The following is a 25,466-nucleotide window of genomic DNA, read 5'->3' on the forward strand; positions in this document are numbered from 1 at the left end:
CTCAATTTTTGGCGGCAGAGAGTACAGATGGCATTGCTCTCATCTGAGGCAGACAAACAAAAAAATGTCCACACCGCTGAGCCCTGGGATGGTGGCACTTTGGTGATGGCTGCCGACGGAGTGTTAAGTGGGGTGCCAGAATCAGAGCAGGAGGCAGAGCAGGTATTGGTATTACAAATGTGCAGCTGTCACACACACAGGTACCGGGAACAGGTAGTCACTGAATGTGCTGGGCCTGTAGGAATTAGCAAGAGGCCAAGGGCCAGCTGCGACTGACTGACAGGGCTGTATATGTAAGTGTCAGTGGGACACACGCAAAAAAAAAAATATAGATCACAACAACAACATTAGCTCTCAAAAGAGCTGTTGAGGGGTGCTTTTTAGCAATAAGTATCAGCAAGGAGCAAGCTAATAAGCCTAACAAGAGCCTAACTAAGCTTTCCCTATGTGTACAGCAGGTTACTCTCCCTTCTCTAATTACTGCAGCCACACGAGTGAGTGAAATGGCTGACGCTGCCTGCCTTTTATAAGGGGGGGGGGGGGCTCCAGGAGGGAGTGTAGCCTGATTGGCTACCATGTGCTTGCTGACTGTGATGTAGAGGGTCAAAGTTGAGCCTAACGCAAACCACGGAAGTTTGCGAGAATACGTCAGCGCGACCTCGAACAGACCTGCCAGGTGGCCTGCCTCTTGTTTTGTACATATTGGGGGGATGAAGTGAAAGGTATGCACTGACTTGACTAATACAATGTGCAGTTACACAGGTGCAGTGAAACGGTTGCAGTGACTGCTGGTACAACAATGTGCGGTTACACAGGTGCAGTGAACAGGTTGCAGTGACTGCTGGTACAACAATGTGCGGTTACACAGGTGCAGTTAACAGGTATGCACGGACTGGTATATAAAACAGCGTGCGGTCACACAGGTACCGTGAACAGGTGCAGTGACTGGTATATAATATAACACTGCTTGCGGTCACGTAGGTAGGTGCACTGAACAGGTATGCAGTGATCGGTATTTCAAATGTGCAGCTGTCACACACACAGGTACCGTGAACAGGTGCAGTGACTGGTGGTATATAATTTAACACTGCTTGCGGTCACATAGGTAGGTGCACTGAACAGGTATGCAGGGATTGCTATTACAAATGTGCAGCTGTCACACACATAGGTACCGTGAACAGGTGCAGTGACTGGTGGTATATAATAAAACACTGCTTGCAGTCATGTAGGTAGGTGCACTGAACAGGTATGCAGGGATCCGTATTACAGATGTGCAGCTGTCACACACACACAGGTACCGTGAACAGGTGCAGTGACTGGTGGTATATAATAAAACACTGCTTGCAGTCATGTAGGTAGGTGCACTGAACAGGAATGCAGGGATCCGTATTACAGATGTGCAGCTGTCACACACACACAGGTACCGTGAACAGGTGCAGTGACTGGTAGTATATAGTATAACACTGCGTGCTGTCACGTAGGTAGGTGCACTGAACAGGTATGCAGGGATTGGTATTACAAATGTGCAGCTGTCACACACACAGGTACCGTGAACAGGTAGTCACTGAATGTGCTGGGCCTGGCAGTGGCACAGTAGGAATTAGCAAGGGGCCAAGGGCCAGCTGCGACTGACTGACAGGGCTGTATATGTAAGTGTCAGTGGGACACACACAAAAAAAAAAATATAGATCACAACAACAACATTAGCTCTCAAAAGAGCTGCTGAGGGGTGCTTTTTAGCAATAAGTATCATCAAGGAGCAAGCTAATAAGCCCAACAAGAGTCTAACTAAGCATTCCCTATGTGCACAGCAGGTTCCTCTCCCTTCTCTAATTACTGCAGCCACACGAGTGAGTGAAATGGCTGACGCTGCCTGCCTTTATAAGGGGGGGGGGGGGCTCCAGGAGGGAGTTCAGCCTGATTGGCTACCATGTGCCTGCTGACTGTGATGTAGAGGGTCAAAGTTGAGCCTAACGCAAACCACAGAAGTTTGCGCGAATACGTTCGCATGCGAACCGTTCATGCCATCTCGAATTAAGATGTGGAATGCATTGCCACAGGAAGCAGTTATGGCAAATTCTATACCTGCATTTAAAGGGGGCTTAGATGCTTTCCTTGCGTTGAAAGACATCCATGGCTACAGTTACTAGGTAATGCCCAATGATGTTGATCCAAATATTTTATCTGATTGCCATCTGGAGTCGGGAAGGAATTTGTTCCATTTTGGGTCTAATTGGACAGGGATATGTGAGGGAGCAGGCTGGTGTTGTACTTTTTTTTTTTCTGGTTGAACTCGATGGACGTATGTCTTTTTTCTACCCAAATAACTATGTAACTATGTAAGTGCACACAGACATTACCTGTATATTGTTGTGTATTAAGCTGTGGGAGCGCACCTATCTCCCTATCATCTGGTAATTTGAGTGCTGGGTATCTGACTATTCTAATTATATGGATACAGTTCCTGCTGTCCCACCTTCTTCTTTGCTTCTTTAATTAGTTCCATGCAATTTGCTCTGAAACTGAGTTTTCAATACCAGCTCCAATATCAGGGAAAACAGACACAAACTAAATTTAAAAACAAAAACCCCCAAACTTAAAGCTCTGCTGAAGAAGGCTGCAAAAAGTTGAGTTAAATACTCACCTATGGAGAGCAAAAGCTCTGGATCCCATATAGCCTTTCCGGTTCTTGCTCCTTTCCCTGTCTACCACCAAGCCCAGATAATGTTCTTCGATCCAAGCTTAAGCCCCATAAACACGCTAGATGAAACTTGGACCGTCTCTGCCGAGAATCCAGCATGTACAGCAGCCCCTGACCCCTCTTGGCCGATGGCCAAGAACAGTGGCAGCCTTAAAGTATGTGGGTCCTTCTCCCTAGCCAGCGTAGCATCCATCCCCAGCCAGCCTATTACCCATCCCCAGCACCCAAGCCAGCCTAGTACCCATCCCCAGCTCCGCAGCCAGCCTAGTACCCATCCCCAGCCAGCCTAGCACCATTCCCCAGCTCTCCAAGGCAGCCTAGCATCCATCTCCAGCTCCCCAGCTAGCCTAGCACGCATCACCAGCTCCTTAGCCAGCCTAGTACCCATCCCCAGCTCTGCAGACAGCCTAGCACCCATCCCCAGCTCTCAAAGGCAGCTTAGCACTTATCTCCAGCTCCCCAGCCAGGATAGCATCCATCCTCAGCCAACCTAACACCCATCCTGAGCTCTTCAGTCAGCCTAGTACCAAACCCCAGCTCTTCAGCCAGCCTAGCACCCATCGCCAGCTCTCCAAGGCAGCCTAGCACCCATCTCCAGCTCCCCAGCCGGCCTAGCACCAATCCCCAGCCAGTCTGGTACACACCCCTATCTCCCCAGCCAGCCTCTATGTATCCCTAGCTCCCCATCCAGCCTAGCACCCATCCCCAGCCAGTCTGGTACACACCCCTATCTCCCCAGCCAGCCTCTATGTATCCCTAGCTCCCCATCAAGCCTAGCACCCAGCCAGTCTGGAGGCTCAAGCCTGAGCCCCCTCACGCTCCAAGCCATGCTCCACTGACTAACCTAAAAGCCCCTGGGCCCCTCAGGCTGAGGCTCTTGCACGTAACTTAATCTGACATTTGGCAAGCTTCATGTCAGTGTAGAAATTCATTACAAAAATGCAAAAAGCATGCTGAAGACAAAAACCTAAGCAATAAAAGGGAGGTCGGTGCAAAATATAAAGTGCATAAAACAAAATAAAAAGAACTATGAATTTGTAAATTACTTACTACTATTCAAATCACAAGCAGCTATACTTCTGTAGCCCTTTCCTGCACTACCACCAAATGGGCATGGCAGGCATGATTGTGGGGCCCCCTTGAGGTGCGGGGCCTGGGGCGATCGCCCCACTTGCCTCCCCCAAAGGCTGCCTCTGCCGAGAACATTGTTCTCTCCACTAACCACGCCTGCCGTGTGACATCATGCCCGCATCGCTCTGCCCCCATATAGGATGAGAACACGTTGTTAGCCTGCAGGCTAATGACGCGTCTGTCAGCCTCAGCCCAGCTATGTCACCCAAGGAATCAGGTACTGATCCCAGATACGTGACATGCCTTGTACGTGTGTATGAGGCTTAAGCCTAGGCTGTTTAGCTGCGTACCTATGAAATAGCCGCCAGTAGACTTGAGTGCAGGATACAGCCGATATATGGTTTACCTTGCTCCTGTACAAGTCCCTGCAGTGTTAATTACTATTCCCCCTCCAGGTCAACGTGGATGGTGGGGAATTAGGTAATTCGGAGGCCAAATTACAGTGTTTTAAATAAACTATGGGTCTATTTCCTGACGGCGCCGAAGTTACTCACTGTACGCCGCTATAGCCGGAAGTCCTATTACATTCGATGGTGGCACCGCCTGCGTCCAAATCTCCTGCGCTGTTTTAACAGCGCTCGTGTTTAGCTATGTGGAATTCTTCCACCAGAGCATTCTGGGAAACTGAATTATTTCTACTGGCTTCAGAACACAGAATAAACAAACAGCAAACAAGTAAGAAGAGCAGGAAGGCTGGCACTGCTGCAAGTGTTCAATTTATTGTAGCATACATAAAGTGCAGGCGTGCAACATCTTGCAAAATGGCATAAAAAGTCTTCAACATACCCTTGTGAGAAGAGGCGTGGGTGGTGGTGGGTGCTGGGCAATAATGCCTGACGGCCGTTTCGCGCTTGGATAGCGCTTCTGCCTCCGTAGAAGCGTTATCCCAGCGTGAAACGGCCGTCAGGCATTATTGCCCAGCACCCACCACCACCCATGCCTCTTCTCACAAGGGTATGTTGAAGACTTTTTATGCCATTTTGCAAGATGTTGCACGCCTGCACTTTATGTATGCTACAATAAATTGAACACTTGCAGCAGTGCCAGCTTTCCTGCTCTTCTTGCTTGCTGTTTGATGTTCCTAGCTTGAGCACGCTGAAGAGGTTCCAGAGAAGAGGTGTATACGTCTCCTCCAGTGCACACTGCATGTCCTTTTAACTGAGTAGTCTTTGTCGCAATCGCTGTAGTGCCAATCGCCTGCTTCCTTTTGTTTTGGTTTACAGAATAAACAAACACTCTGAGCTGAGCTGCACCTGACAGCACTAAAGATGTCACCCCCTGTGATAAATTTCAGAATTTAAATTAGGGTGAGGAAAGATTTTACAATTGGCAAACACAGACTAAATAATGCATAAATCAGTATTGTAAAAAAAAATAAGCAGTTTTATTCATTATGCTATTTTTAGTACAGTTGCTCTTTAAAGGAGTTGTGTGTGTGTGTGTGTCCAACGACGATCCGTTCCCCGCCGCCAGTCCCAGTCTAACCTGCGGTCCAATTAGACTGTGGCCGCGCGCGTGGTCGCTCTCGCACGCATCATCGGAACCTTACTGCGCAGGCACAGTACAAGAAAACTTTGTACTGCGTCTGCGCAGTAAGCTCCCGATGTCGTGCTCGGGAGTGAGCACTATTCATCTTCTTAGACGAATATCAGACCGGGACCGGCGGTGAGGAACGGAGCATCGTTGGAGGACGGCACGGTACATGACAGCTACAGGGGGCCGATAGAAGCCCCAAGTAAGTGTCCAATTTTATTTTCAAACACCCCCCCCCCCTACAGAATCCTTTAAATCTTAAATACATTAATTGTAAAAGTATCAAAATGACAGAAGCACAACTGTGTGCATATACAAACTTAGAAAGCACACTACGGCTAGGTTCACAGGGGGTGTTGCATCCCCTGTAAAAGCAGGAAGGCAACAGTGCATACAGTGAAAGGGCATGCAAAATCACACATAATGTAAGTCTATGGGCTGAACAAAAATCTCAAAAGTGTGTGATTTTATGTGTTTTAAAATTTCACAATAAGTTCCTTCTTCCCGCATACAATGCTATCCAATGAGAAATATAAAATGCATGCAAATCATATGTGATTTGTATGCACTTTGGAAGAAAAAAAATATCTGGTAATGTAATTTTTTAACTTGTAGAATGTTAATATTTATTAAAAACAAACTCACAAAATATGCAAATGCATGGAAAACCGCAGAGACACTCATGGCAGAAAACTCGCGTTTTTTTCGCACAGACAGGTGTGCTACCAGCCCTAGAAAGGTTCAATAGGACACAGATGCCAAGCTTTGCAAACAGGCAATAAACTCACACAAACGTCAGCATGACAGACAAAAAATAAAAAAACACATTGACAAATACTGGATTGCACAAAGATGTTCACCCATGACCCTCCTGCAACCGTTAGATGTTGTAAAACAAGATAATGAATGTGAGAAAAAGGCCAGTCTGAATGCATACCTTTTACAATGCATTTATTGTATATACAGTATATTACAAGTAACTTATGTTATCTATGCTAACATAAATGCACACGACTGCAGTCACACAATTGCTAATTCCCTGACATTTCACAATCCTCACTATGATCTGAAAGGAGCAAGTCAAGAATTACAACATTTATGCTATATACACACCATCCAATTTTCCCATGAGATTGACGGGCCAATAATTTCCAGCATGTAGGATCTGTTTGTGATCAAGAAAGGGATGGATTTTGTGCAGTACTGGTCTCAAAATTGACCCCTTTCTTGATCAGAAGCAGATCAGACATCCTGGATATTATTAATCGGCATGGCAATCTGCCATCTGCCAATTGTATACTCAGAAAAGTGCTGGATGAGATATCAAAGTTAGGGCTGATGCACACCTAAAAGCTCTGGCGTAATCGCAAACACTCCGCGTTTTTAGAAGTGATTTTTCTAAGCGATTCTAGGCATGTGCCTAGTGATTTTCTAGGTATGCCTAGCGATGTTTGAAAAGTTTTGGTGTAGCTTTTTTCATTATTATTGTTGTACAGCAGTGTGCAGCATTTGTAAAAAAAAATCGCCGCAGAAATGCTGCAGGACCCGTTTTTGCGTTTGTGAAAAAAATCACATCGTTCTCGTGTGATCCATCCCCTTCAAATACATTAGCCAAGCGCTTCTTAAAACACTAGCATCGTGAAAACTGCTCAGAAGCGCTCTAGGTGTGCACCAGCCCCTCATGCAGTGATGTTTCTGGCCCTTTTTATTGCACCTGTTGACCCCCACAATCTTGTGAATAGGATGGTTATTGCCTGATATAATTTAGAGCCTTTGATAAGGTTTTCGAGGAACAGAGCCCTGATAGGTGTTTTGAGGGGAATGTAACTTGTGAATTACTGTACATCTTTATACCAATTAACGCATTAACCATACAAAAAACTGTTTATACGTATGATGATTATCTGTTTTCAGTTTGTTTTGCATGACAAATTTGGACAAATAATGTAAACGTTGGCACAGTGGTCATACTAAGTGCTTTTAATCCACAGGTTCTTCTTTGACCTTAGGAAGTGGGATTGTTTGGCCCACATAAAAGGTCTATCAAACTAATAAATGGTTTCTCAATGGAGGAACGTTCACCTCTTTCCACAATTTTTTAATTGGAATTAAACCTTTTTAATATTGTTGGCACCTCCATAAAAAATATGGTTCCACGGCTCTGAACCATGGATCAGCCATGTCCACTTCCAGGCCAGCTGCGCTGTCATTAGCTGTCTCTGGGGGGTCTGCTTATGTTTTTAAGTAGGGTACCTAAAAGGCAAGGGGGAGGGATGCAAGCCTGAAGTGGTCTGCCTGACAGTAAATGAAAGGCTGGACTATTTTTTTTTTCCTTTAGGGGCAACTGATAATTTTTCTATAAGGGGACCAGGGAAGGGGGAGGGGTGTGTGTGTGTGTGTGTGTGTGTGTGTGTGGGGGGGGGGGGGGGTGTAGTCTAAGATCCTATCAACAACATTGGTAGAAAAAAAAAAAAACATGACAGTTTTGTACCAATGGTCAATAAAAGTGGAGTTTAATTTTAGAGAATGTGTTATCTTGAAGGTTGGAAAGAATGGGTAATGCAGTTCCAATATTAGTCAGTTTACACTTAGCATCTAACGATACAACTTCTGTGGAACTGTGGAACAGAACCAGCCACAATTTAGGATCCATATAATGCTGGAGGAGTCAGCAGACCCAAGAAGCTGCTGGTGCCTGAAGACAAGGAGCAGAGGGCAAATGATCTAGAGAGGAGTTTGGGTTTCACTATGTTTATTATTTCTGATGCAGGCTGGAAGTCTGAAGTATCACCCAGAATGATCATCAGTGGACTTTGGAGGATGAAACATTACCCAGAAGTACAACCTACAGGACCAGCTTAGAAATACCATGTAACACCATGTTTATTGCCAACTGAATGCTCCGAGTACCAAGCAGCTTTATTACTGACTACATATCCTGTACGCCAAACAAGCCATAGAGGAACTATGGGGTTAATTCACTATCACTATAGCTCCCCTTACTGCATGCTTAGGGTGCCTTATCAGAGTTAACGTGCCCTATCAGAGTCAACATACCTTATCAGAGTTAGCGTGCCTTATCAGAGTAGCACTATGCTACTCTGCGTATACTATGCTAACGCTATGTATAAGCATTGTTTATTAGTAGGAGGGCTTTTCGGTCTCTTTTATCCCCCTATACATTCCTAGTGGTTTGGGTCACCCTGAGCTGCTTGGTTACTCTGTAACTCTGATAAGACATGTTAACTCTGATAAGGCATGTTAACTCTGACAAGGCACGCTAAGTGAGCAGTAAGGGGAGCTATAGTGATAGTGAATCAACCCCTATATGTGTTATTCTAGGGCGAGATAGGTGATTATAATTGCGCAAGATATTTAACTCGTTTTCAACTGTGTTAAATGTAGGCAAAGGCCAAAGAGAAGAAAAAGGGGACTTTAATGGGGATAAGGTAGGGTATATATTACCACTGACATTTAGTATTAAAAAAAAAAAAAAAAAAAAGCAGAAGCAAACATTTAATATTTAATAGAGTCAAAACATACACATAATCAGAAATAAATTGACACAATAAAAAAGGTGGGCATGACAAGTCCACCTACAGGGTGGTAAGCAGACAATGCCTTCTTTTACATTTATAATGGAATCAATATTTATTAACAATAGTATTCCTTGCAGGAGAACAAAACCATTAACGGATAGCAAGAGGGTGTGTAAAGTATGTGTAACACATGGATCAATAACTATAATTCTGTAAAATAGTTTCAAACAATGCTGTCAGTCATCAGCTCAACTTGTTTTGCGAAACAATGTTCACTTCCTCAGGAGCAACTGAGTGCGATATCACACACTGTAGCTCAAGCCTAAAATCTCTAAATTTCTTTAAATGGCTTGGACTACTGCAATGAGATTAGTCTGTTCAGATTCAAAGGAACCATGCAGTGGGGCCTCTACTTCACTATCTCTCAACAAGGTTCTGTAACATGTAGGGATGGCCAAAGAGATACAAATAGCTCTGAGTTGATGTGAAGTGTTGTGCTAATTTTAATGTATACCAGAGACGAAACCTATAAAAAAAAATTCATACATACCTGGGGCTTCCTCCAGCCCCCTCTGGCCTGATCGCTCTCTCGGCGCTGTCCTCCACCTCCTGGCTCCTTGGTACGGGGTCCTGGTATGTTCGTCCTGTCAGGGCAAGTTGGCACATGCGTGGTGTGGCTGAGCGTGCTCCCCATCTCGCTCCTGCGGCCAGTAGAGTTCTCCACCTGCACAGTAGTACTGTGCAAGGGCAGAAAGCTCCCGGCAATGGGAGCGCGGAGGGGCGGGCGCACGTGTGCTGCCAGCTATGCATGCGCAGTAAGCCCCAACTGGCTAAGATACCAGGACCCCATACCGAAGATCCAGAAGGTGGAGGCCGGCGCCGAGAGATCGATCAGGCCAGAGGGGGCTGGAGGGTGTTAGAGGAAGCCCCAGGTATATATGATTTTTTTTTTGAGGTTTCGTCTATGGTTTCCTTTAAGCAATTTTATGTAGCTCGAGAACAGACCAAAGAAATGCTTATGCTATGGCATGATTGATTTTCAAGCTGCATAAATTTGTCTACAATTAACATAACAAACATTTACATCAATTTAGATTTATTTGCCCATCCCTGGTAGTATGCAATCTTACTGCAGCTGTAGTACTGCCTGTTCTCGTTAATGATGCTTTGAGCCTTAGCAAGTGCTGCATCAGTGTTTTTTGACTTCCTGATTTATCAAACCAGCCATATCCTCCTCTGTCCCCACCCGCATGCGGAATAGGGCAGGGAGCTGTGTAATATTTACCTGCTCCAGTGCTGTGGGTCTTCTCCATGCTTTACAGCCACACACACTGTGCTGCCATTTGCTGACTCTCAATCACATCACCAGTCACATGATTGCAAGTCACATGATTGGGAGCCAGAGGATGGCAGCATAGAGCAAGTCATTGCCAAGACGTACGGCGGAGACCAGCTGTGCTGGAACCAGGTCAGTACATCCCTGCCCCCTGCGTTACTCTGTGTTCTTTCGGGGACAAGGTGACGGGGGTGGGGAGCGAGGTTGACTGGAGATTGGTTATGGCAGCAAGAGTAGGATTCCAAAGTGCCCCGTAATGATTTTGCAGGGGAGCCTACTGGATTCGTATTACCCCGCTGCTCATAGTCCCTGCCACTCTACCAGTCTAATGTGTAGATGCTGTAACCTCTGGCTATTTGGAGGCTGCCATTGACCCCGCATGAGGACACACAGAACTAACAATCAGTTGCTGTGGCACAGAGAATAATGCTGAAGTAGGGAGCTTGCCTGCACATGAATGGGGCGTGCCATGATTGTTCGTGAAATAAAAGAACTCCACCTACTGCCATATAGCAGCATGAGAAGAAAGTTCACAGAACTGCTTCTTTGAGGAGACAGGCCACCAGCAATTACTTGCGACTGCGCTGCACTTCTAGTTTGTGGCTTTAAGCCACATGAATGACTATTAACTAACATGGGAGTCTGCATCATTTAAATCTAAATGGATTTAAAGAGAAACCGTGATCAAGAATTGAACTTCATCCCAATCAGTAGCTGATACCTCCTTCTTACATTAGAAATCTATTCCTTTTCACAAACGGATCATCAGGGGGCTCTGTATGGCTGATATTGTGGTAAAACCCCTCCCACAGGAAACTCTGAGGACCATGATACTCCTGGCAGTTTCCTGTCTGTGAACCTTGTTGCATTGTGGGAAATAGCTGTTTACAGCTGTTTCCAACTGCCAAAAGAGCAAGCCACAGCTACATCACCTGCCAGCAGTAAAAATGTCACCATGTGATAAATGTCAGAATGTAAATCAGGGATTTAAAAGATTTTACAATGGGCAAACACTGACAAAATCATTTATACATAATTATTGTAACAGTGAAGCACTTTTTTTATTACATAATTTTTCACTGGAATTCCTCTTTCCTGGACAGAAATGGCGGCATACTCCTGGGTTCAACTCCTCCCCCTAAACCCTGATGGACAGATCTTTTTGAATAAATTAAAAGAACCCGCCCCCCCTGCCATTCTCTTTTTTTTCTGTCCTCGATGGACAAGGTCTTTTGTTTTTGGGTGTCCGTTTTTTGTTTTTTTCTATAGGCGCCCTATTACCTTTTTTTCTTCAAGCAGGTTCAGCCTCTCCTGCTCTGCTGGCATTGCGCTGCCTAAATGGCGGTTAGAGATGCGCCCTACCTAGTTCTCATACGGCGGCATGATGGATTCCTTCCGCCCTATGCTTCCTCCCTCCTTCCTCCAATTGCCCGAGATCCCGCGAGACTTCGCGTGCCCCATCCTGATTGGCCGGCGGCTCCGCTGACGTCATCTCCGGCCAGAGCGGCATATCTGAAAGGATACGCCAGACGCCAGAGCGGTCACAGCTGATCCAGCGTTGCTGTAGCTCTGGTGTCGGCGCAGGCAAAGGCGGGAATCGTCCTGAGCAGCTGGCGTCCTCCTGGGGTCTGAGCAAGGAGATTCGCTTCCCCATTGGGTCACATCTCTGAAATCTTCTGGAGAGGTATGAGGAGGACTTCACTTTCTATGAATGCATAAAGTGTTTTGGGCTATTGCAGGCTTAGGGAATGTACTAAATAAATTGTGTGTTTTTGCATTCCCACCCTCGCTTCCTGATTTGTTATATCCCAGGAGTATGCCGCCATTTCTGTCCAGGAAACCGGAAAATTGTATACTTACCTTCCGTAATTTTCCTTTCCTGGATCAGAAAATGGCGGCATACGAATCCCTCCCTCTTGTCCATTCGAGGACTGATTTTCACGAGAATGGCAGGGGGGGCGGGTTCTTTTAATTTATTCAAAAAGATCTGTCCATCAGGGTTCAGGGGGAGGAGTTGAACCCAGGAGTATGCCGCCATTTTCTGATCCAGGAAAGGAAAATTACGGAAGGTAAGTATACAATTTTCCGGTTTAAATAATACCACAAACTAGAAGGGTGGCACAGGTATGCATTCGCAGCTGCTACTTAACTGTCTCTTGGATCAAGAAGATCTACTGACAACAGCTGGACAGGTACTGTATGTATAGCAAGTATACCTGCATTTACCTCTACTCAAGCTGCCAAATGACAGTTTGTAGAGTACTTCTTTAAAGAGCCTGCTGAACCAGAAGTACCACACAGTATATGTATAAGTCACAATCAACACCTCAAAGCTTTGTGTGTGAAGGAAAGATCGGGTAAGAATAAATGTAACTTCAAGATTAAATTAAGGGCTGGGGCCAAACAGAAATTGCAATCAGAAGCACTTTTGTAGTGATTTTTGCAGTGTTTTCTGGAGATTCTTAAAGTGAACCTACGGACTAAAAATCTACTCAGCAGAACTGAAAAGGCTTGGTGTTTCTTTAACAGTTTCACAGCATCAGAACTTTGTTTTTCTTACGAAAGCATCATTTTTAGCTGCATTTTTACCTGAGCTCCACCCATCAAAGAAAAAAAGCCCAGGCTTTTTTCCCTGATGCTGTGCAGAGCATGATGGGATTTCCTATGTTGTTATTTATGTTGCCTAGCAACTGGGAGAGGTGCTCAGGACACAGGACAGTTGGAACTGTGTCTCATGCTCCCTGTCACCTCCTTTCAACCAAAAAGATGGCTGCCCTCATGAAATCAAACATTTGCCTCAGGGCCGAGCCTAGGCGGGTGCTGCGGGTGCAAGGCACCCAGGCGCCTGCCTCTGAGAGGCGCCGCCCGGCCCCGCTCGCCCGGCCTCGCTCTCCCCCTGTGGCCGCCGCCGCCGCCGCCGTTTCAAGCTCCCTCCCTCTAGCCGCCGCGTCAGACCTCGATCAGGCGGGCGGGCGCTAGGACCTAGCACGCCGCACTGATATGCGGAAGTGACATCACTTCCGCATATAGAGCGGGTGCGTCCGGCGCCCTTTTCCTGGTCGGGTCGCCCGCTGATTGAGGTCTGACTAAGGGCTGCTGAAAGGTGAGGGGGGAGCGGAGGAGGGAGCGGCGGCGGCGGGGCGCGCTCCTGTCACTCACTAGCTATCCTGGGCACAGATACCACCTGGCTACCTATCCTGGGTGCACATACCCTGGCCCCTGGCTACCTATCCTGGGCACAGATACCACCTGGCTACCTATCCTGGGCACAGATACCACCTGGCTACCTATCCTGGGCACAGATACCACCTGGCTACCTATCCTGGGCGCACATACCCCCTGGCTACCTATCCTGGGCACAGATACCACCTGGCTACCTATCCTGGGCACAGATACCACCTGGCTACCTATCCTGGGCGCACATACCCCCTGGCTACCTATCCTGGGCACAGATACCACCTGGCTACCTATCCTGGGCGCACATACCCCCTGGCTACCTATCCTGGGCGCACATACCCCCAGGCTACCTATCCTGGGCACAGATACCCCCTGGCTACCTATCCTGGGCGCACATACCCCCTGGCTACCTATCCTGGGCGCACATACCCCCTGGCTACCTATCCTGGGCGCACATACCCCCTGGCTACCTATCCTGGGCGCACATACCCCCTGGCTACCTATCCTGGGCGCACATACCCCCTGGCTACCTATCCTGGGCGCACATACCCCCTGGCTACCTATCCTGGGCGCACATACCCCCTGGCTACCTATCCTGGGCGCACATACCCCCTGGCTACCTATCCTAGGCGCATATACCGCCTGGCTACCTATCCTGGGGACATATATCCCTGGCTACATATTCTGGGGACACTGTCTGTTTGTCATTATGTGCATTTACTGGTGAAAATCTCTCTTATGTGCATTTGCTGGTGAAAAGCTGTCTTCTTATGTGCATTTGCTGGTGAAAAGCTGTCTTCTTATGTGCATTTGCTGGTGAAAAGCTGTCTTCTTATGTGCATTTGCTGGTGAAAAGCTGTCTTCCTTTGTGCATTTGCTGGTGAAAAGCTGTCTTATTATGTGCATTTGCTGGTGAAAAGCGGTCTCTTGTTATGTGCATTTGCTGGGGAAAAGCGGTCTCTTGTTATGTGCATTTGCTGGGGAAAAGCGGTCTCTTGTTATGTGCATTTGCTGGGGAAAAGCGGTCTCTTGTTATGTGCATTTGCTGGGGAAAAGCGGTCTCTTGTTATGTGCATTTGCTGGGGAAAAGCGGTCTCTTGTTATGTGCATTTGCTGGGGAAAAGCGGTCTCTTGTTATGTGCATTTGCTGGGGAAAAGCGGTCTCTTGTTATGTGCATTTGCTGGGGAAAAGCGGTCTCTTGTTATGTGCATTTGCTGGGGAAAAGCGGTCTCTTATGTGCATTTACATGGGGAAAAGCTGTCTCTTATGTGCATTTAGTGGGGAAATTTTGTCAGTAAAAATAATCTTTTGTCAGTAAATTTTTAGGTATTTGTCAGTAAAAAAAATAACGTGAAAGGTTGGTAACACTGGCAGGCTGCGTGGCGCAACGGGAAAGATACAGGCAGCCCACCTCACGCTTGGGCTTGGCGGGGGGAGGAGCCTACGACAGCGAGAGTAGGGTGGCCGCAGGCAGCCATAAATACGCAGTGTGTGACTGCGTCGCACTCGCAGAGCCTCTCAGCCTGAGTCAGTCCAGAGACTAGCAGACTCGCAGGAAGCCAAAGCCAGCCAGGAGCAAGCCCATGGAAGAGGGGTAGGAATGGGGTATCACATGCATGCGGAAAGAGGTGGAAGGTGTGGGTGTGATTAGGCAGGACACTGGTGTGGTTATGTGGTTGGGCGCGGTAAATTTAACCACTCCCATAGGCGCCAGAGAAAATCTTGCACCCAGGTGCCAGGCACCCCAGGCTCGCCCCTGATTTGCCTGTTCTTTTAAAACAGGGTTGGTAAGAGATTATATTACCTATCTATTTTAATTAACATAACAAATGTAACTTAATGACAGTATGTTTGTTTAGGCTGAAGTTCCTCTTTAACCCAGCAATTGCCTGGGTAGTTAAAGCTCTGAACATTCCGTGCAGATCACTTGGCAGAACTAAACATGTCACCACCAGTGATAAATGTCAGAATGTAAATCAGGAAGAGGAAAAATTCTACAATGGGCAAACACTGACTAAATAATCTATAAATGAATATAGTAAGCAGTAAGCAATTTTATTAATTGTGATTCTCACTACAGTCCCTCTTTAAGTAGTAGAATCTCAGTAATTTTACTGATAAAAGGAAGACGTTTTGAATCAGGATGATACCATTTATTGGCTTACTTAGAGATATATAAAAAGTAAGCTTTTGGCTAATAAGCCTTCTTAGGACTTACTTCCTGAATATGAACAAGATGTTAAGAGCCAGTTCACACGGACGCTTGGCGGCGTCCTCCAGCCTTCCGTTCTGCGTCATCACTTCCGGGGGTGGAGCCAGGCTTCCTGTGGCGATTGCCGGCGTCCCGTTGCGATCAGCGGTTTTTGGCCCCGCAAGACAAGACAACATGAAGACGCATGTGGCTTCTAGGGTCGCCTGAAACAACGTGGTAAATCGGGATCAGAATGCCACGTTTGCGCAATCGACAGTAATTGGAGGTAACCACGCGATGCTAAACGTTCTCATTCACTTTAATGGGAACGTTTAGCCGACAGGTCCCGGGCGCTTAGCGGTAATCGCCGCTAAGCATTTGTGTGAGCCGGCCCTCAAACACACAGCTTACAGTATATACACTGGACATTCAGAGGAGAAACATTCTTTTGCAAACATAAATAAATGTCATTAGATGCCTTAGTTACAACTTCAGGAGGGTCTCATAGGGAAGTTAGATAGCAAGAAGACGTTTTGATTCAGGATGATACCATTTATTGTCTAACTTAGAGGTAAATAAAAAGTAAGGTTTTGGCTAATAAGCCTTCTTCAAACTTAGTTCCTGAATATTAAAGGAAACCTGAACAGTGAAAAAAAAATATGGACTTACCTGGGGCTTCCTCCAGCCCCTCGTAGCCCGCAAGGTCCCTTGTCGTCCTCTGGGTCCCCTCCGTGGTCCTGCTGGTGGCTCCGGTAGGTGTGCGACTTTAGTCAAAGTATTTCGAGTATCACGCATGTGCAGGACACTTACGGCAACGGGTGCATGATCATGGCGGGTGCGCATGTGCGACTTTGGCCCAAGTTGCGCGCCTACCGGAGCGAGCCACCAGTGAGGCCATGGGGCCTGGAAGAAGCCCCAGGTAAGTTCAGATTTTTTTTCCCACTGTCCAGGGTCCCTTTAACAAGATGTTAAAACACACAGCTTATATACACTGGAGATTCGGAGGAGAAACATTCTTTTGCAAACATGAATAGATATCATTAGCTGCCTTAATTACAACTTCTGGAGGGTCTCACAGGGATGCTAGCTAATTTATGACAGATAGATAAGACCACTTGTTTGCTAAAGCATCACATACCACAGACTCTGGGTGATGGGAAGACAGTGTAATCCAAAGTTCAAACATGACTAGGCAGAGTACATACACCATTTGTATAAGCTAAAGAATTGTGGCATTTAAAACCCATGACATACAACGAATAGTGGCATTAAAGACTATCACAAGTTATCTAACTTCCCTATGAGACCCTCCTGAAGTTGTAATTAAGGCATCCTATGACATTTGTTTATATTTGCAAAAGAATGTTTCTCCTCCGAATGTCCAGTGTATTTAAGCTGTTAACATTTTGTCAATATTACAAGAACTAAGTCTGAAGAAAGCTTATTAGCTGAAGGCTTACTTTTTATTTACCTCTAAGTTAGCCAATAAATGGTATCAACCTGATTCAAAGCTTCTAGCTTCAAAAGTTCTGACATACATTTTCCCAAGTTCAGAAAAGAATAGATGTTAAAATTACAGGCTGTGTCAACAGAAATTACTAATAGGAACCAAGTTAGGCAGGGACAGCGTGCCCCTGCTTTAGATACAGCTAGCCAGGAATGGTTTACCTCCAGGCTTTGCGTGTGCCAAGGTTTCCAAAATACAGGGCTCCTTACTGAGAAGCAAAATTATGTGGGACAAAGGTCATCCCGTCCTATAGTTGTTTTCCTGCTAGCACAGCCGCTGGGAACGTGGCCTACAGACAGGGTCACTGAACTCACTGTATGAATGCCATTACTAATTATAACGGGAAGTTTAAAACATACAGCACAATAACAAAACAATTTTAATGTTTCTCTATATGAACATGAACTACATGCAGATTGCTATATTTACATTAGAGCAAGATACTTTCCTTTTACCATATAGATTCTGATAAGATTTGGTTAACTTTATTTACAATAAAATGTTAACTTGCCAGGAAAATTAAAATTACTGACAGTTATCAAACTTTTGTTGTTACAAATAAAACATGAAAATGCAAAGACACAAATAAATACACCTTAAAACCAAAGCAAAAAGTTTAAGATTTGTGCTTGCCAAAGTTACATATATAGTCCATAGCAGATACACACAGTCAATAACTTCTTTCAAAACAGTGTTTGTTTATCTAACATGGCCAAAGAATAATCATGACTAATTTATTTTTTAAGCAAATATGACACCTGCAGACACCCATTACAGCAGACAGGCGTGTTTACTCATTGACAGGATTTGCAAAAACAAAACATCATTGTTGACATGTAGACCTAGAGTTATTCAGCATGTAATGAGTCACACCTAGATACTTTCCTTGTCACTACAGTATATCCTGTCTTACATTATAAACAATACAGGTGTCTTCTCCAGCAAGTGGACATTTCCCCCTCCACCCTATTCATAATGTTTATGGCATCTTACCTAGGCATTCCTCTGCTCTTGTTATCACCCTCAGCTCTGTACAGCATGTAGCTGCTACTACAGCTCAGCCAGAGTTGAGTGACAGCTGAAAGTACCCGCCTTCAGTGTACCTCTCACCAATCACAGCACCGAGAGAGGAGGAACAGCAAGTCCTCGTTACTGTGACAACAGGAACTAATAGAAGACGTCTTGGCAGAGATTCAAGTACCAGAATACAGTGCCTCCTACTTCTGTCTCCATTCATGGAGCCATTTCAGCTGCACAGCACGTACTATCTTTGGTCTTTGAGAAAATGGCTGCATTTTCACTTCAGCTGTAGGAAATTCAGGGAGTTTATTAGACAGCTTCTGATTAGCATTGTATGAATAGATCTCCTTTTAGAAGGCTACAGGACAGGATATGATCAGAATGAAAGTAGAAGATACATGGAAAGGTGACAGTGTCATGTAGATACTACAGAATTAAAATAGTCCAGTCCCATGGACACATTTACCAGAAGTATGGATGTCTTTTTAGGAACTTATATTTTATTCCCAGAAGTAAGATTAACAGCATACCCTTCATTGTCTGTGTGAAATCTCACCCCTGAAATATGTCCACTTTCTGCCTGTACACTAGCAGCCTGTCTACAGGCCGCAAATGGGAATATCCAATGCTCGGTACACACGTTGCAATTTCCTGCTTGATCCACGGCATCGACTTGATTATTTCCGACATGTTCGATCGGGTTTCGATCGATACAGCCATCAATTTTGCATGTTCAAGTCGTTATTATCAGGAGAAAAATAAGAAAATAAGTGCTACTTACCCGGGGCTTCCTGAAGCTCCCAGCATGTCCCTCCCTGCAGCTCTGCAGTCAACCGTTCGCCGCAGCTCCGTCCCGGTCCCAGGCGATGACGTCAGGTCGGCCTGTACTGCGCCTGCGCGAGCGGTGCTGTCAATCACCGCCACTTGGACCGGAGCGGACTGTGCAGGACCTGAAGGTCGGCTTGACATCATCGCCAGGGACCGGGATGGAGCTGCGGCGAACAGCTGACTGCAGAGCTGCGGCGAGGGACATGCTGGGAGCTTCGGGCTGGAAGAAACCCCGGGTAAGTAGCACTTATTTTCTTATTTTTCTCCTGATAACTCCTTTAAGTATGCAAAAGACAGCTGTATTGATCGAAAACCGATCGAACATGTGGGAATAATGGAATCGATTCCGCGGATCGAGCAGGAAATTACAACGTGTGTACCCAGCATTAGGAATGGGGCTTCACGGGAACAAAATGAAGTTATGTAGCTAATTGTGGGTCAGGAAAACATAGATGCAGAGCTTAGTTATTTTTTATTTTTTTTGTAGGTTTACAGTTTGTTTGCAGCTACTGAAATGACTTGGGCATGAGAGCCAGACACACTGACCCCGATTCAGTTGCACACATCACAAAACACAACTTTTATGTTAATATCAAAACACCAGATCCAGTTACAAGTGAACTGCAAACTATAATATATACATCCATGGGCGTAGCAATCACTCCTGCGACCCTCCTCCTCCCTCTCCCTAACCACAAGTGCAGCCAATTATCAAAGAAACTGTCAGGGACTTACCTTTTTCGCTCCCGCGGCGACAGTCAAACCGCTCCGTCCTTTTCCACATCTGCGCGCGCAGCCCCTAGCGACGCTGGCGTCCTTCCCGACAGGGCTGGGCGCACCGCTCCTGGAACTCTGCGTTCCAGTGCTGGTAGGGGACGGACATTCTGGAGCAGACGTCCGTCCTATTCCCTTAGGAGAGCTAAGACTTAGTGTCAGCTGACACATAGGTAGGCTTTGTAATTTTGTGTCAGCTGATCTGTTAGTCAGCTGACACTCAGGCAGGGCTGCAGTGTGTATGAAAGGTTGCTGCATTGTGTGACCGGCCACTGATTGGATGCTGTCTGTATTTAAAGCCTGCTCTGACAGTTTGATGTTGCCCGTGATAGCTCTGGCTGTGTGCTTTTGCTGGGTGTGATTACTTGTATTGGATTATTCGTGTTTCGACCCTTTGCCTGGAATCGGACTACTCTCTGTCTGCCGCCTGTACAGACCCTCTGCCTGGAATCTGACCACTCTCTGTCTGCCGCCTGCATCGACCTTGGATTGGCTGAGCAGCCTGACCCCGATATTGCCTGCTCCTAGTGTACCTCAATACTTCTGATATAACGTGTATGACCTCAGCTTGTTAGTTGTTACTGGACTTTCGCTATCTCCTGTTAGGTTCTGGTGAGTTACATAGTTCACGCTACGTTCAGCTCCTATACCTTGCACCTACAAGGCCTGGGTGGAACCCGAAGTCGGGCAGGTGTTGCTCTTCACCTTCTGTTCAAGCGGGGACGCGCCACATAGGGTGAGACGATAATTTGTCAAGCCTGACAGAAACCTCATTTGCTCACAAAAACCACATGCAGGAGCGGGTGTAATTTTTTTCCTGTTTCCAGACGCTACGTCACAGCACAACACTCTCTGCTGCCATTCGCCGGCTCCCGATCACATAGGGTTCGGGGATAAAGGGAGCTCCCATGCTATAATTTTTGCAGGGGGGCCCTACATCTAAATCAAGCTTCCCTTCAAAGCAAATTAATCTCATGATTAAATATGGTCAAAGAGATGCTAATAATTCTGACATATATGCAAATTTACAGCAAACTGTATGCAGTTTGGAAGTAAGCCAGTCACAGCCAAAAGGCAGGAGGTGTAGTTGACTATCCCACCTCCAAGCTGCACATAATTTGTATTAAATTTGCACCCAAGCCAGAATTATTAGCATCTTATATGCAAATCATGGATGTAGTGCAGCGGTAGAACTGGTAAAATATGACAAAATATAGAAAATGCATTTTAGGCTGAACTGCAGAAGGTAATTACAGGAAATCCCCACCACTAGTCGACCAGAAGCAGCCCTGTCTTGTGGAGCTTGTAATAGGCTGTGTATGCTTAGTGTTTGCTTGGCCACTAGATAACATCAAAGCGCGAATAAAGCTGAAGTGGAGTCCCAGCAGAGGCTAAGGAAGAACTCTAACTATAATTGACGGATTGTTACCAGCTTCACTAACATAAAAGGAATAAAATAGTGAAAAAGATTTTATTACCACAGGGAAGAATTGGCAACGCTCCTGAACCAGGCTGCTGCCAATTCTTTCCTGTTGTCTATAAAATGTGTAAACCATTTTATGGCCAGCTGTCCCCAAGTTCATACTACATTTGGTAATTAGAGATTATGGTCCCTTCCATGAAGGATCAGTCTAGTACAGAACCCTCTGCATGCAAACTGTGATGGAAGCGAACATCCTCCATTATGTTAATTTTGGTGCATCTGTTTTGAATGCAAGTTAAGTAACCCTGCCTATTAGGTTCTGCACATCTATGCTGCTAGTCATTCAGATGCAGCCTGTCTTGGGAAGTGCTGCCACCTCTCCCTGCTGTGTATTATTTATTTGTTATTTTGTTTGATTATATTCAATGCACTATTTGTTTTTCTTTAATAAATGATATTAACTTTCAGTATAAAAATTAGGTACTTGCTAATTTGGCTGCTCTATTTTCCCAGCAGAAAAGTCCACCATAAGATCATATGGAAGCTGATTTGTCACACAACAATCAGCTGATTTGGCCATGGCTGTGCTGCATAACATTCACAGTGTTTCAAGCAGCTGATCCAGAGTCCTCCTATCCCCACCTCCTCCTAGAGCAGTGATAGGCAAACGTGGCTCTCCAGCTGTTAAGAAACTACAAGTCCCACAATGCATTTGCCTTTATGAATCATGACTGTGGCTGTCAGACTCCTGCAATGCATTGTGGGGCTTGTAGTTCCTCAACAGCTGGCAAGCCAAGTTTGCCTATCATTGTCCTAGGAAAACACTGAGGCTTAATTTCTAGCCTTCCTTTTCTCAACTCATCTGCAGCAATGAGCACCTCCCATTACTATTACCGTAATATAAATATTCTGCTGCTGAAGCTCAAACAGCTGAACCATCTGCAGCGGTCAGGGTTGGGCAGAGGCAAGAGTGTGTCCAGCCTCAGGGCACAGTGTAGGAGGGGGCGCACATCTCACTCAGCTATTATTTACCTATTGTGTTTGAAGCAGAGCGAAATAAGAAAAGGGGATTCATGGCAGTGACTGCAAGCCAGATAACTAGAGATTAAGGTGCAAGGGTGGTTGGGGGCCCTGGGGTGCATCTTAGTCTAATAGCAATCAGTGTGTGACGGCTGCGGTGGGAGGGAGGAAGGGGTGCACTTTGGTGTCTCAGCCTCGGGTGCTGGAGGACCTTGTCCCGGCTCGGGCAGCGGTGATACTGCAACTTGACAGCACACCAAGGAGCTATAGTGTAAATCATCCTTTCTCAACCTTTTTACCCAGGAGGAACCCTGCAAATAACTTTTGGATCTCAAGGAACCCCTGCAAACAATTTTTTGGTCTCCAGAAACCCCTGCATTTATTTTTCAGGAGGCATAGGCCCATATGCAATTAATTTTTTCACCTGAGTTATCTCCTAGGAGATAATTTTCATTTTCTCTGTAAACGAAATTTACAGCATTTTACAACTGAAAAAGTACCAAAAAGTTGGTGAAGATGTACTATCAAAATTATTTTGAGCATTTTCTTACTTGCTGGTGGATTAAATAGCATTTTATAACAACTTATGAAAATATCACCTAGGAGAAAACTTAGGTGAAAAAGTGAATTGCATATGGGCCATGGTCTTTAAAAGTAGGCAAGGCTGTTAATTTTACTACCTCCTATTACACTGACACTCATACTGTGCTCATTATTATTCTTACCCCCAATTTAGTGCTTTTTACAGTACCCCCTATTATAATGTGCTCTATTATACTTCCCTCACGACCGGGTAAAATGCCAAGGAACCCCTGCAGAGTCCACAGGGAACCCTGGTTGAGAAAGCCTGGTGTAAATGGTCAGCATGAGTTGGAGGCGATTATAGCAGACGGTCATGGTGACACCAAAGCTCAGCTGTCTGCTCTGGAGACCAGGAGGGACATCCAAAAACTAGCCTGCGAGGTTCAGTTTTAGATGACTTGAAGAAACAAAGGCCAGAAATAAAGCCTCAGGTTCAACTTGTATGAGGTGAAGATGGTAGGACTCTGGATCAGCTGTTTAAGCCTTTTTGGATGTTATGCAGTGCAGTCACCTCCAGCTCTGCAGTCACCGATCTGATGGTAGACTTTTCAGCAGGGAAATACAGAGGATGCTTGGTCGATGGCCTTATATGCAAGTAAAAATTATTGGGCACTAAATCATATCACGGTGTAAGTTTTTTTTTTCTTTTTTTTTCCCTTTAGAGCAGAGAGAAACATTTTGACAACAGTTCCACAGCTCAGCTCGTCCATCACCGCTGGAGGCTGCCGCTCAGGCCCTGCTGGGCCGATTTTCATCAAATAAAAGGGTGCACACGCAGCCGGCACTTTGCCAGCCGCGTGTGCTACCTGATCGCCGCCGCAGCGCGGCGATGCAGCGGCGAAAGAGGGTCCCCCCAGCTGCCCGTGCCAAGCACAGCCGGACCAAACAGCTCCAGCCAGCGCTAAGGGCTGGATCGGAGGCGGCTGACGTCAGGACGTCGGCTGATGTCCATGACGTCACTCCAGGAAAGCAAAACAAGAAAGGCCACTCATCGCAGCCTTTGTTACTTCTGATTGCCGGAGGCGATCAGAAGTACGCATCAGGAGCGCCCTTTAGTAGGCTTTCATGCAGCCAACTTTCAGTTGGCTGCATGCAATAGTTTTTTTTTTTTAATTAAAAAAAAACAAAAAACAGTCTGGTCGCCAGCCTGGCGATCTTAATAGAACGCCAGGCTGGTTAAGTATGGACGAATGCAGCTGGAAAATGTCTTCCCAATAAATGGAGGCCGCAATAGCAGCATATGGGGCGATATACAGGCTGGGAACGCGAACAATCACTCGCGTTCCCATGCCTGTTGGCCGGTGACGGCGAAACCGGAAGTCGTCGCCGGCGGGTCCTGGGACATCGGAGCGGAGCTGCGAGGGCACCGATCGTCTGCTGGGGGCTGAGGGAAGCCCCAGGTGAGTTCATCTCATTTTTTTTAGGTGACTTAAGGTTCGCTTTAAGGGAAACCGTACAAATACTTACTGGCCATGGGGTGGACAGCTGGCCAAATGCAATAGTTTAAAGTACGTATTTGTTTGAAGGCTTAGATAAACAGAAACGTCTACATAATAAAGTATGTAGAAATGCTTAGTCAACTATGATAAGGAATAAGATCAATAATGTTTGGCCAGAGATATACACTCTATACCACTAAAGTAATGAGCGAAAAAGATCCTTTGATCTATACAATTTCAAAAAATTGTTAGCTGACCTGCTTAGCTAAACAAAACTTATTTATTCATTTCTATTTGTGTTTTAAAAAGTTTTAACTGGGAGATTTTAATTATGATTTTACCACTGTTATCCCCTACAGCTAAGTTTATGCTGGTGTATGCGCATGGATACATTACATTAGCTCCCTTGTGCGACTGGTATGATGCGCTATATGTCCTAGGAGAGGACATCAAGATGTGTGCTCCTAATCCCTTGATAGGTGTGATGCAATGAATGTCTGCACTATGCATGTTACAGGGCCAGAGTTAGGACACCTACATTTACCTGGGTACTTCTGCGCAGTATAGGTGACTAAGCATAAGAATGCTTTCTTCTGTGAACTAAAACCCCGGCTTTTAACTTAGCTGTAGGGATAACAGTGGTGCCTGGATGAGTGAATCTGTGAATGCATTTGTTTAAACATTTGCATGCGAGTGTGCAAAGGGTTACTGATTTTTACTTTATTAGGTATGTCTGTTCATTTACTTGTTAAAAGAGTTTTGTTGTGGTTTATAAAGATCCTCTGGGCCCCTGCCGTGGGTCACTTCTAGAGATGGCCCGAACGGTTTGTCGGCGAACGGGAACCGGCGAATTTCGGTGGTTCGCGTTCAAACTTTTCCAGAAGTTCGATTCACCCCCATAGTGCATCATGAGAGTCAACTTTGACCCTCTACATCATAGTCAGCAAGCACATTGTAGCCAATCAGGCTACACTCTCTCCTGGAGCCACTCCCCTCCCTTATAAAAGGCAGGCAGCAGCAGGCTTTGGACTCACTCATGTGCCTGCAGTAATTAAAGAAGGGAGAGCTGTTGCATAGAGAGCTATAGGGAAAGCTTAGTTAGGTTCTTGTAGGCTTCTTAGCTTACTCCTTGCTGATTCTTATTGCAAAAAAAAGCACCCCTGAACAGCTCTTTTGAGAGCTACTCTTGTTCTTGTGATCTATTTTTTTTGTGTGTGTGTGTGTGTCCCACTGACACTTGTGTTGCATAGACAGCCTTGGTAAT

The 25,466-nt window shown here is 45.8% G+C and overlaps 1 protein-coding gene across 2 annotated transcripts in view; it reads right to left on the reverse strand.

Moving 5' to 3' along the window:
* ACACB (acetyl-CoA carboxylase beta) overlaps positions 1-18,189 on the reverse strand; it is a 193,107-nt gene extending 174,918 nt beyond the window's left edge. For both annotated transcript variants that reach the window (XM_068239413.1, XM_068239406.1), the window contains exon 1: positions 18,110-18,189. The gene's annotated coding sequence lies outside the window, so the exon portion shown is untranslated. The remainder of the gene's footprint in view (positions 1-18,109) is intronic.
* Positions 18,190-25,466: the final 7,277 nt, after the last annotated feature.

Source organism: Hyperolius riggenbachi, chromosome 1, assembly GCF_040937935.1.
Source record: "Hyperolius riggenbachi isolate aHypRig1 chromosome 1, aHypRig1.pri, whole genome shotgun sequence".
NCBI classification, from domain to species: domain Eukaryota; kingdom Metazoa; phylum Chordata; class Amphibia; order Anura; family Hyperoliidae; genus Hyperolius; species Hyperolius riggenbachi.